This window comes from Schistocerca gregaria, chromosome X (genome assembly GCF_023897955.1).
Source record: "Schistocerca gregaria isolate iqSchGreg1 chromosome X, iqSchGreg1.2, whole genome shotgun sequence".
Taxonomy (NCBI): domain Eukaryota; kingdom Metazoa; phylum Arthropoda; class Insecta; order Orthoptera; family Acrididae; genus Schistocerca; species Schistocerca gregaria.
Window position 1 is genome coordinate 312936596 of NC_064931.1, and position 10789 is coordinate 312947384.

The following is a 10789-nucleotide window of genomic DNA, read 5'->3' on the forward strand; positions in this document are numbered from 1 at the left end:
CATGCCTTCTTACATCTCACATTTCACATTTTGTTCAATTTCACTTCTACAGCCCTACACCATCCCTTCTACATATTCCTTCCAGGCTTCCCTTCTTCATTTAGTTTTCGCTTGCCATTTAAGCTCTTGGCGGTCTATACAGCTGCTTCTCCAATAGAGATTTTATTTTTAACATCTCTTCCATGCATACTTCTACAGCCTTTCACTTTTCGTCTAGCCAATATCAATTTTCTTTTTGGACTTTCGGCCAATCTCACATTTTACATGCGTGAATCCCCTTTGGATTCTTCATTTTCAGCACTTTTATTATTATAATTATCACCGATAAGCACTGGAACTCAACTTATCCAGGTTCCTTCTCCTTAATTTGCTACCTTTTTACTATCTCTTTAGCAGTAACATGCAGTCTATAACCAATACATTATTGTCAGTCTGCATCTGTACATAGAAATGTTTGACGATCTAACAATTTCTGTAAATCACTTCAGGCAAATACCAGGATGTATCCTTTGAAACGGCACAGCCAACTTCCTTCCGCATCCTTCCCTAATCTGAAGAGACCAATGACCTCGCTGTTTGGTCCTCTGCCTCGAATCAACCTACCAACCAAAAATGACTGGCGGTCCAGCTTGTTGGAGGTCTGAGACAAGATCCGCGATAGCTGAAACCAGCGGGTGAGGAGAGCAGCACTGTTCTATAGCCTGAAGACTGCTAAGTGAGTCACTACAGAGAAGGATACTCTTGCCAGTGCAAGAACAAACATGACTAAGTGCTAATTTAATAGCCATCAGTTCAGCAGTGAAGGCACTGCAGCCATTTGGCAAAGAGTGGAGTTCACTAGACTGTGCATGTGTGCATGCAAATCCTATTCCTCTGTCGATTGTTGATCCATTGGTGAGTACCACTTCCAATCCAAATACTTCTCAAGGACAGCCAAGAACAGGTGGCAAAAAATTGTGGGTTCAAAGGAATGTTTTGGACCAACGGAGACTTCAAGGCAGATGCGAGTTCAGGGCACAAGCCATGGGGGCAGATGTGATGACTCCCTAACCAGAGGTGATAGTGAAGGTAGCTGCAGTTCTAAATAGAGACACTGGAGGCGTTCAGCAATTATAAGCCCAATTCTGGGTCACCGGTGTCGGAGATGGCTCTGGGTGTGGGTGGACAGTACAACGGTGACAGAAGTGCACCACACGATTTCTGGCAGCTCAAAGCTGAAAGCCATGAGTGACAGCCCATGACTTTGCCTTTCGTATGGCGCCCTGTGGGCAACGCTCACTAACAACCACACTAGAGGAGAAATAACAAAAGCAAAAATCGTCGGCATATACTAACAGCCCCACAGCTGCTGCTAAACCATTAATGGCCACTAGAAAGAGGACACTTAGTAGAAAGCCCTATGGGAGCCTGTTCTCTTGGATATTGCGGGTACTGAGTCAAGCACCCACTTGAACCCAGAACTATCATGTGTTCTCGCCACTGAGATGGGAACTCATACTCATTCCAGATTCAGTTAAAGAGGACAAGGGTGTGGCGCTGACAATCCACTTGACAGATGCTTCAGCACTTGTTTGTGGATGTGGTCACGCCCTGGGGCCATATCAGGCCAGTGGGCTAGAGCACTGGAGAGTTCCCATTCACAGAACGGAATGCTATATGCCTCCAATTGGCAGGCAATAAGAGATGAGTGCATTTTCTCCTCCCGGTGCTTTATGAGCCGACAGGCAGGTTGGTAGCTCTTAGTCAGAGATGTGCAACTATAATGCTCAGCAAAACACGTGGCAACAGTGTCCGGATCAGTATAAATGGCATAATTTAAGGAAATACTTGGTACACCTGCAGGGGACTGGAAGCCATAGAGTCATCGGATCTTTCCCCATACCTGGGATGGAGAGGTACATGAGCCAGTGGAGGAAATGTTCGGTTCCCAGGATTCCTGCTTTCGTTGTTTTATGAGGCAACGAACACAGGCACATAACTGTGTAAATGCAATGAGCTGCCCCAGTGAAGGGTGCCACTATGGTGTTGGATGAGCCCATCTACGATCTCTAATGACTCTAGCGATCTTCGAGGTCTACAAGGGTACCATCTTCCGATGGGGGGGGGGGGCATTATGAAGAAGGGAGGATGGCTTGGTTGGCTGCCAAAATATGATTGCTGTTGAATGCTGAAAAGCTGCATCGATAAAATGGAAATACGGTGCGGGTAGGGCCTCCCATCGGGTAGACCGTTTGGCTGGTGCAATTCTTTGGAGTTGGCGCCACGTCGGGGATTTGCGTGTCGATGGTGATGAAATGATGGTGAAAAGGACAACACAACACCCAGTCTCTGAGCAGAGAAAATCTCCGACCCAGACAGCAAACGAACCCGGGCCATTAGGTATGACATTCCCTCACGCTGACCACTCAGCTACCAGGGGCATTGCATCGATACTGCCTTGCAATGCGGAGGCAAGGACGGCAGCAGAGGTGAACACATCCCAGCACCGATATAGAGAACCCATCTGGGTGGGCGTTCAGGGGAGCAATGCTGAGGGAGGGACAGGAAGATCGAGAAGTGGTCACTACCACAAAGATCATCTTGGGCCCTCCAGTGCATAGCTGGTAGAAGACCTGGGAAAGATCAGTTACGTAAGTAAAGTTTCGATGTCTTTACCATGGCCAACCGTCATTGTTCCACCCCACAAAGGATTATGAGTGTTGAAGTCACACAAGACTAGAAATGGTGGAGGGAGCAGAAAGAACAACGCAGACATTAGATCCTGGGATACAACGTCACTGGGAGGGAGATAAATATTACAGGTGGTAAAATCCTGATGTGCCCTTACCTGAACAGCCATAGCCTGCAATGACACATCAAGAGGCACAAGGTCACTGCATATACAGTCCAGCACAAATGTACAAACTCCACCCAATGCCCTCTCATGGGTGGTACAATTCTTAAAATAACCTCAGTAGCCACAAAGGGCACAGGTGCATTTCCTGGAAAGCATGTCTCCTGTATGGCAACACAGAATGCATGTTATATATGCTTAAAAGCTGTTGTAGCTCAGCAAGGCGGTGGAAAAATCTATAACAATTCCACTAGAGGATAAGACTGTTTGAATACTGTAGGGGCATGAAGTGACCAGGGACGGGTGGGCAGGTTATGACCCAAGGTCATGTCCTGCCATTGGTTGAGATGTCAAGGGATCCTGTGACACAGGTTCTGTGGCGTATTGCCTGGTGACACCTGGTGCCTCAGAGGTTACTGGGACGTCCACCTTGGACACAGTAGGCGTACATTCAGAGTCCAGTGGCATGGGGCCACCGGAGTTTCCCTCAACTTAGAGGTATTCTTTTTGTCCCTCTTCTCCTTAGAAGATGAGGACTGAGAAGGTTTCCCTGAACTGGTTTAATGTACAGAGGAGGAATGAGAAGTCCAACACCCATCAGCTTGTGGTTTCTTCAGCCACTTCATCTACATCTACATCTACATGGATTCTCTGCAAATCACATTTAAGTGCCTGGCAGAGGGTTCATCGAACCACCTTCACAATTCTCTATTATTCCAATCTAATATAGGATGTGGAAAGAATGAACACCTATATTTTTCTGTATGAGCTCTGATTTCCCTTTTTTATCGTGGTGATCGTTCCTCCCTATGTAGGCCGGTGTCAACAAAATATTTTCGCATTTGGAGGAGAAAGCTGGTGATTAGACTTTCGTGAGAAGATTCCGTCGGAACGAAAAACGCTTTTCTTTTAACGATTTCCAGCCCAAATCCTGTATCATTTCTGTGACACTCTCTCCCATATTTCGCGATTATACAAAATGTGCTGCCTTTCGATGTACTCTGTCAGTCCTATCTGGTAAGGATCCCACACTGTCCAGCAGTATTCTAAAAGAGGATGGACAGAGCATAGTGTAGGCAGTCTCCTTAGTAGGTCTGTTACATTTTCTAATTGTATTGCCAATAGAACGCAATCTTTGGTTAGCCTTCCCCACAACGTTTTCTATGTGTTCCTTCCAATTTAAGTAGTTTGCAATTGTAATACCTAGGTATTTAGTTGAATTTATGGCTTTTAGATTAGACTGATTTATCGTGTAACCGAAGTCTAATGAGCTCCTTTTAGCACTCATGTCGATGACCTCACACTTTTCATTATTCAGAGCCAAGTGCCACTTTTTGCATCATTCAGATATTTTTTCTAAATCGTTTTGTAGTTTATTTTGATCTTCTGATGACTTTGTTAGTCGATTAACGACAGAGTCATGTGCAAACAAACGAAGATGGCTGTTCAGATTGTCTCCCAAATCGTTTATATAGATAAGGAACAGCAAAGGGCCTATAACACTACCTTGGGGAACGCCAGAAATCACTTCTGTTTTACTCGATGACTTTCTGTCAGTTACTACGAACTGTGACCTCTCTGACAGGAAATCACAAATCCAGTCACATATCTGAGACGATATTCCATAAGCACACAGTTTCAATACGAGCCACTTGTGTGGTAGTGTCAAAAGCCTTCCAGAAATCCAGAAATACGGAATCGATCTCATATCGCTTGTCAATAGCACTCAACACTTCATGTAAATAAAGAACTAGTTGTGTTTCACAGGAACGATGTTTTCAAAACCCATGTTGACTGTGTGTCAATAGACAGTTTTCTTCGAGGTAATTCATAATGTTCGAACACAATATATGTTCTAAAATCCTGCTACATATCGACGTTAACGATATGGGCCTGCAATTTAGTGGATTACTCCTACTACCTTTCTTGAATATTGGTGTGACCGGTGCAACTTTTCGGTCTTTGCGTACGGGTCTTTCGTCGAGCGAACGGTTGCATATGATTGTTAAGTATGGAGCTAATGCATCAGCATACTGCGAAAGGAACCTAATTGGTATACAGTCTAGACCAGAAGACTTGCTTTTATGGAGTTATTTAAGTTGCTTCACTACTCCGAGGAATTTACTTCTATGTTACTCATGTTGGCAGCTGTTCTTGATTCGAATTCTGGAATATTTACTTTGTCTTCTTTTGTGAAGGCATTTCGGAAGGCTGTGTTTAGTAACTCTGCTTTGGCAGCACTCTCTTCGATAATATCTCCATTGCTATCGCGCAGAGAAGGCATTGATTGTTTCTTGCCGCTAACATACTTCACATACGACCAGAATCTCTTTGGATTTTCTGCCAGGTTTCGAGACGACGTTTCGTTGTGGAAACTATTATAAGCACCTCGCATTGTAGTTCGCGCTAAGTTTCGAGCTTCTGTGAAAGATCACCAATCTTGGAGATTTTGCGTCTGTTTAAATCTGGCATGTTTGTTTCGTTGTTTCTGCAGCAGTATTCTAACCCGTTTTGTGTACCAAAGAAGATCAGCTCCGTCATTTGTTAATTTATTTGGTATAAATCTCTCAATTACTGCCGATACTATGTCTTTGAATTTAAGCCACATCTGGTCTACACTTATATTATTAATTTTCAATGAGTGGGGAGTGTCTCTCAGGAAGGCGTCAGTTCAATTTTTATCTGCTTTTTTGAATAGGTATATTTTACGCGTATTTTTCGCGGATTTGGGGATTACAATATTCAATCTCGCTACGACAATTCTGTCTTCACTAATCCCTGAATCGGTTTTGATGCTCGTTATTAACTCAGCATTATTTGTTGCTAAAAGGTCAAGTGTGTTTTCAGAACCATTTACTATTCGCGTGGGCTCATGAACTAACTGCTCGAAATAATTTTCAGAGAATTCATTTACCACAATTTCAGATGATATTTTATGCGTACCTCCGGAATTAAACATGTATTTCCGCCAACATATCGAGGGTAAATTCAAGTCACACCAACTATTATCATATGAGTCGGGTACATGTTCGAAATCAAACTCAAGTTTTCTTTGAACCTTTCAGCAACAGTATCATCTGAATTGGGAGGTCGGTAAAAGGATTCAGTTATTATTTTATTCCGGTTGCCAGTAATGACCTCTGCCCATACTAACTGACAGGAAGTATCTACTTCAATTTCGCGACAAGTTAAACTACTTCTGATGGCAACAAACACGCCACCGCCAATCGTGTTTAGCCTATCCTTCCGGAACACCGTTAGGTTCTTCGCAAAAATTTCAGCTGAGCTTATGTCCGGATTTAGCCAGCTTTTGGTGCCTATAACGATTTGAGCATCAGTGCTTTCTATTAACGCTTGGACCTCTGATACTTTCCTAACACAACTATGACAATTTACGACTGTTATACCAATGGTTCCTTTATCGACGTTCTTCCTATGTTCAGCCTGCTCCCTTTGTGACTGAAGCCCTTTTTGTGTTTTCCTGAGACCCTCTAACTTAAAAAACTGCCCAGTCCATGCAACACAGGCCCTGCTACCGTGTAGCCGCCTCATGCGTATAGTGGACACCTGACCTATTCAGCGGAACCCGAAGCCCAACCACACTTTGGCGAAAGTCTAGGAATCTGCAGCCTACACGGTCGCAGAACTGTCTGAGCCTCTAATTCAGACCCTCCACTCGGCTCTGTACCAAAGGTCCGCAATCGGTCCTGTCGACTATGCTGCAAATGGTCAGCTCTGCTTTCATCTTGCAAGGTAGACTGGCAGCCTTTACCCCTTCTGTTAGCCGCTCGAAACCAAAGAGAATCTCTTCTGATCCAAAGTGACACACATCATTGGTACTGACGTGAGCAACCACCTGCAGTTGACTGCACCCTGTGCTCTTCATGACATCCGGGAGGACCCTCAAAAATAAATTAGTGGTTTTATTTGTAAATGTACATTATTCAGTTCTTGTTAATTGTACACAAGTTTTATGTCCTACTGAGCACCATATGACAATTTAATTTGAGCAGCTGCAGCTTAATGGGTATAATTTAGCTACTTATTATTGTAGAACAAGTAGAGAGAAAGGTGGTGCTGTAATTGATATTGATAACAAAGTTGTTTATAAACATTTGTATTTAAATAAATATTGTACAGATCAATATGGTAAAGTCATTGCCATTGCAAATGACAAAAACAGCTACAGTTCCTTGGTAGGAAAGTTTTGTATTTTATTGAGTAACTTAGAATCTCTTTTGGCTAAACTTTTTTCGAAAACTAGAAATTCAATAGTTTCAGTTGATTTTAAGGTTAACTTGTTAACTGAGAACAACTGTAAGACTGATCTACAAAATTTAACGAACTCTTTACAACATGGCACTATGGTTAATATCCCCATTAGAGTTACAGAACATTGCAAAATTCTTATTGACAGTATTTTCATTGAGAAGACAACAGTGCAAGTATAAGCCAAGTCATAAATGTGCTTTCTGACCATGATGGTCAACTGCTTAAAGTCAACAGCATCAATTTGTGCAACAAAGTTTCCTATACCTGTCAGTCCTTTAGATGTGTAAACACAAACTCTTTCTGCCTTTGATTACCATTTGTCACATATAGATTGAGATCCACTGTGTAGGATAACTGACGTAAATTTTAAATTTTCTTAAATGAATTTGTCTTTCTGTTTGAAGTGACTGTTTCAAAAAGAACTGTCAGGAAGAATGTTGAGGTTTCTGCCAGTAACCCAGGGATTACTGAAGGAATTGATATTTCTTGCAGTAGTACGAGGGTATTACATGCCTCATTTAGAGTGTCAAATGATCCTCTTCAAAAATTTTATTGTAAATTGTACTGTAAAGCTTTAAAAAGTTTGGTAAACTAATGCAGAAGCTCATATATTACTGCAATTGATAACTAATAACAAAATTTAAAAAATGGAATGTCAGAAGCAGAGAGAGCGAGAGAAGCTATAATGATGACCGTGTAACAATTTCTAACATTTTAATTATTACTTGTTAACTGCAGCACATGAGTTGTAAGATTTCCTTAAATACAACCATGAATTTATTACGAAGAGGTTACCACAACATATATGACCCAATTTGTATAGCTCCAGTTGCTATTAATGAAAGTAAAAATAGAATAAGTGCTTTAAAAAACAAATATACAACAGATTCTGATAACACACCTCATCTTAAGTTCTAATGAACTGTAGAGATTATATAAATGGCGGTCAGAAGGAATCTGAAAAGTTTGTAAGGGTGTTGCAGATTAAACTGTGCTGAGAAATAAATATTGAAAAAAATTCTGTACATTGTGCTGTTTCTGAGTTAACTAGCATTGATATTACACAATCAGGCCATTAAACACATAAATTCAGCCAGGGTGCCATATTATTTACTGTCAGTTCGCATTGTGTAGATTACAGCGTACGATATGCCAGTGGCTCGAGTTTGATCCTTACTACCTTCCCATGCCCAAGTTTTGTATCACTCTCTTCTTCAGCTATAGGAAACCAAATGAAGAACACGTCTGGTGACACAGTCTATGGTGGGCTGCTAGAATTTGTACACCGAAAGTCCAGATTGGCTAACTTCAGTGCTAATTGACTCAGAAACAGTGCAACATATCAATTTTTCCTCATCAGTTATTTCTTAGCACATTCTACCATACAGCACCTTTACAAGTTTTTCACACACTTTCTGACTGCTCTGTAAGTCAAGTCCTGTGTCACATTTTCAGTCAATCTTTGCAGCAAGGTGGTAGGTATCCTAGAGAGACTAAAGGTTTCTATTGTGAAACCACTTTCTCACATATAAAATTCTGTGAAAAGCCTTTCACTGTGTAGACTACAACATTTTCTTAATGTGGACTGATTTTTATGGCTCAAATGGTAGCATTGGGAAGTGGACTGAATCATATCTACACAATAGAAAGGAAAATCTGATTCTTGTTGGTATTGATGACTGTCCTGTTTCATCTGACTAAGGCTCAGTAAACTGTGGACTCCCACAAGGTTCCATTTTGGAGATTTTACTGTTTCATATCTTCATGAATTATCTCCCACTTTGTGCAAACACTGAGATCAAATTAACTGTTTTTGCTGATGATACTACTATTCTGCATGAAAGCTCAGCAATCAGTGAACTAGAAAAGAAATGAAGTGTTGTAACTGTAGACATTTGACACTGGTTTCAGTCCAATGGATTAACTCTAAATATTGGAAAAATTCAGTCTATGGAATTTCATGCATCTCACCAAGAAAATGAAGTAATCCACTTGAACTGTGATAACCAAAATGTGTTACATTCAAAGTTCTTGGGCAATGTAATTGATGGCAAACTAAACTGATCTGCGCATGTTCTAGACCATCACCTTATGCCTTGCTGTTGGTGACATAAATTCTATCAAAGGTGCTTATTTTGGCTATTTTCACTGTATCCTGTCATATGATACAGTTTTTCGGGGGTTTATCAATGTTTAACCAAAAAAGTCTTTATAATCCAAAAGAGAGCAGTGAGAATCATGAGAGGTGTTTGGCCAAGACATTCTTGCAGAATCCTGTTCCTTAAGTTCCAAATATTAAATGCCACAACTCAGTACTTATTTTCTTTGATGATTTTTTTTTTTGTAGATCTAATAGTGCATACCATGATCACAATGCAAGTTCTAAAACTGATTTACAAGGGGATATAAAAAATGATGTGTTGTACAACAAGGTGTTCATTATTCAGCCACGAAAATTTTCAATTCTCTTCCATCAGATTTGAAAGGCCACATTAAATGTTGCCTAGTTCTAAATCTAAATTATGAAAATACTCTATTGATAAATCCAGCTAATCTCTTGATGATTACTTGGTGATAAATCAATGATTGTTTCTGTAAATGTGGATTTTCTTTTGTGTTTATATTCTGAGACTTTCTGTTTATAATGTGTTAGCCATAACTTGTCTTTCCTGCTTCAGATGTTAAGCATATTAATATTCTTTTCCTGTACCTAAAGTTATTTTCAGTATTTTATGTCAAAGTTACTTGAACTATACCTTGTTAATTTTACTTGAACCATACACTTATTCACCAGTTTGCTATATTTTTGTCATTGTAATATATTTATTGTACCTTTGTAAATATGTATTCAACACCATGTGGATTCATACAATTTGTAATAAAATAAATAACCAGTTTACTTGCATGCAGTTTGTATCAGCAATCAGAGTTTTCAGATGATGGAAACAGCACTTTGAAAATAATATGTTAGTATCATCAACAGACATTACTGGCAGACCTCTTTGAACGTTTAGGAGCAGATTATTGCCAAATATAGTAAAAATAATTGGACCAAGTGGGAAAATTGAGGAATGTCTTGCCTTAAAAATTACTCTTTAAATGCTTTCACCACATTTGAAGGCAATTAAAACTTTCTGGACTTCATGCAAAAGATGTTATCTGAACCAATAATTTTATTTTCCCCTAATTATATACAGCCATAGTTTCTCAAAAAGTAATCACACTTGACAAAATCGAACACCTTTATGAGATAAGGAATACATTTGTTGTATATTTTCATTTATTGAGTGTACGTACTATAGACTAAACTTAAAATAAATCCAAAACCCCATTTATCAATATATTTTCCCAAACATCAAAATAATAAAGGCTCAATAACCAATAAGCCAATAAGTTTCCAGTAAACTCTTCAAGTCAGTGGTTGCTTTGCTGGCTTTTAGACTACTGGCAGTAGTTTATGCAGCTGGCTTGTATTGGAACATAGCTTTTATTGAAACTGCCCTAGTGCAGAAAGTATTTGTCAAAAATCAACACTTTTAGGAAATTGCTAACAACAGTCCCATATATACCTGAAACACATATAGTCTTGTAAAATGAACTTCCTAGTGTAGTCTATTTTAAAGCAATCAGTGAAACACAGTATCTTCCTGTGAATTTCCAATACTTCTATTATAAGAAACAGCT

The 10789-nt window shown here is 40.1% G+C and overlaps 1 long non-coding RNA gene across 1 annotated transcript in view; it reads left to right on the forward strand.

Moving 5' to 3' along the window:
• LOC126298432 (uncharacterized) overlaps positions 1-9448 on the forward strand; it is a 73561-nt gene extending 64113 nt beyond the window's left edge. The window contains exon 2 of the long non-coding RNA XR_007552607.1: positions 9312-9448. This is a non-coding gene — a long non-coding RNA (uncharacterized LOC126298432). The remainder of the gene's footprint in view (positions 1-9311) is intronic.
• The last annotated feature ends 1341 nt before the right edge of the window (positions 9449-10789 follow it).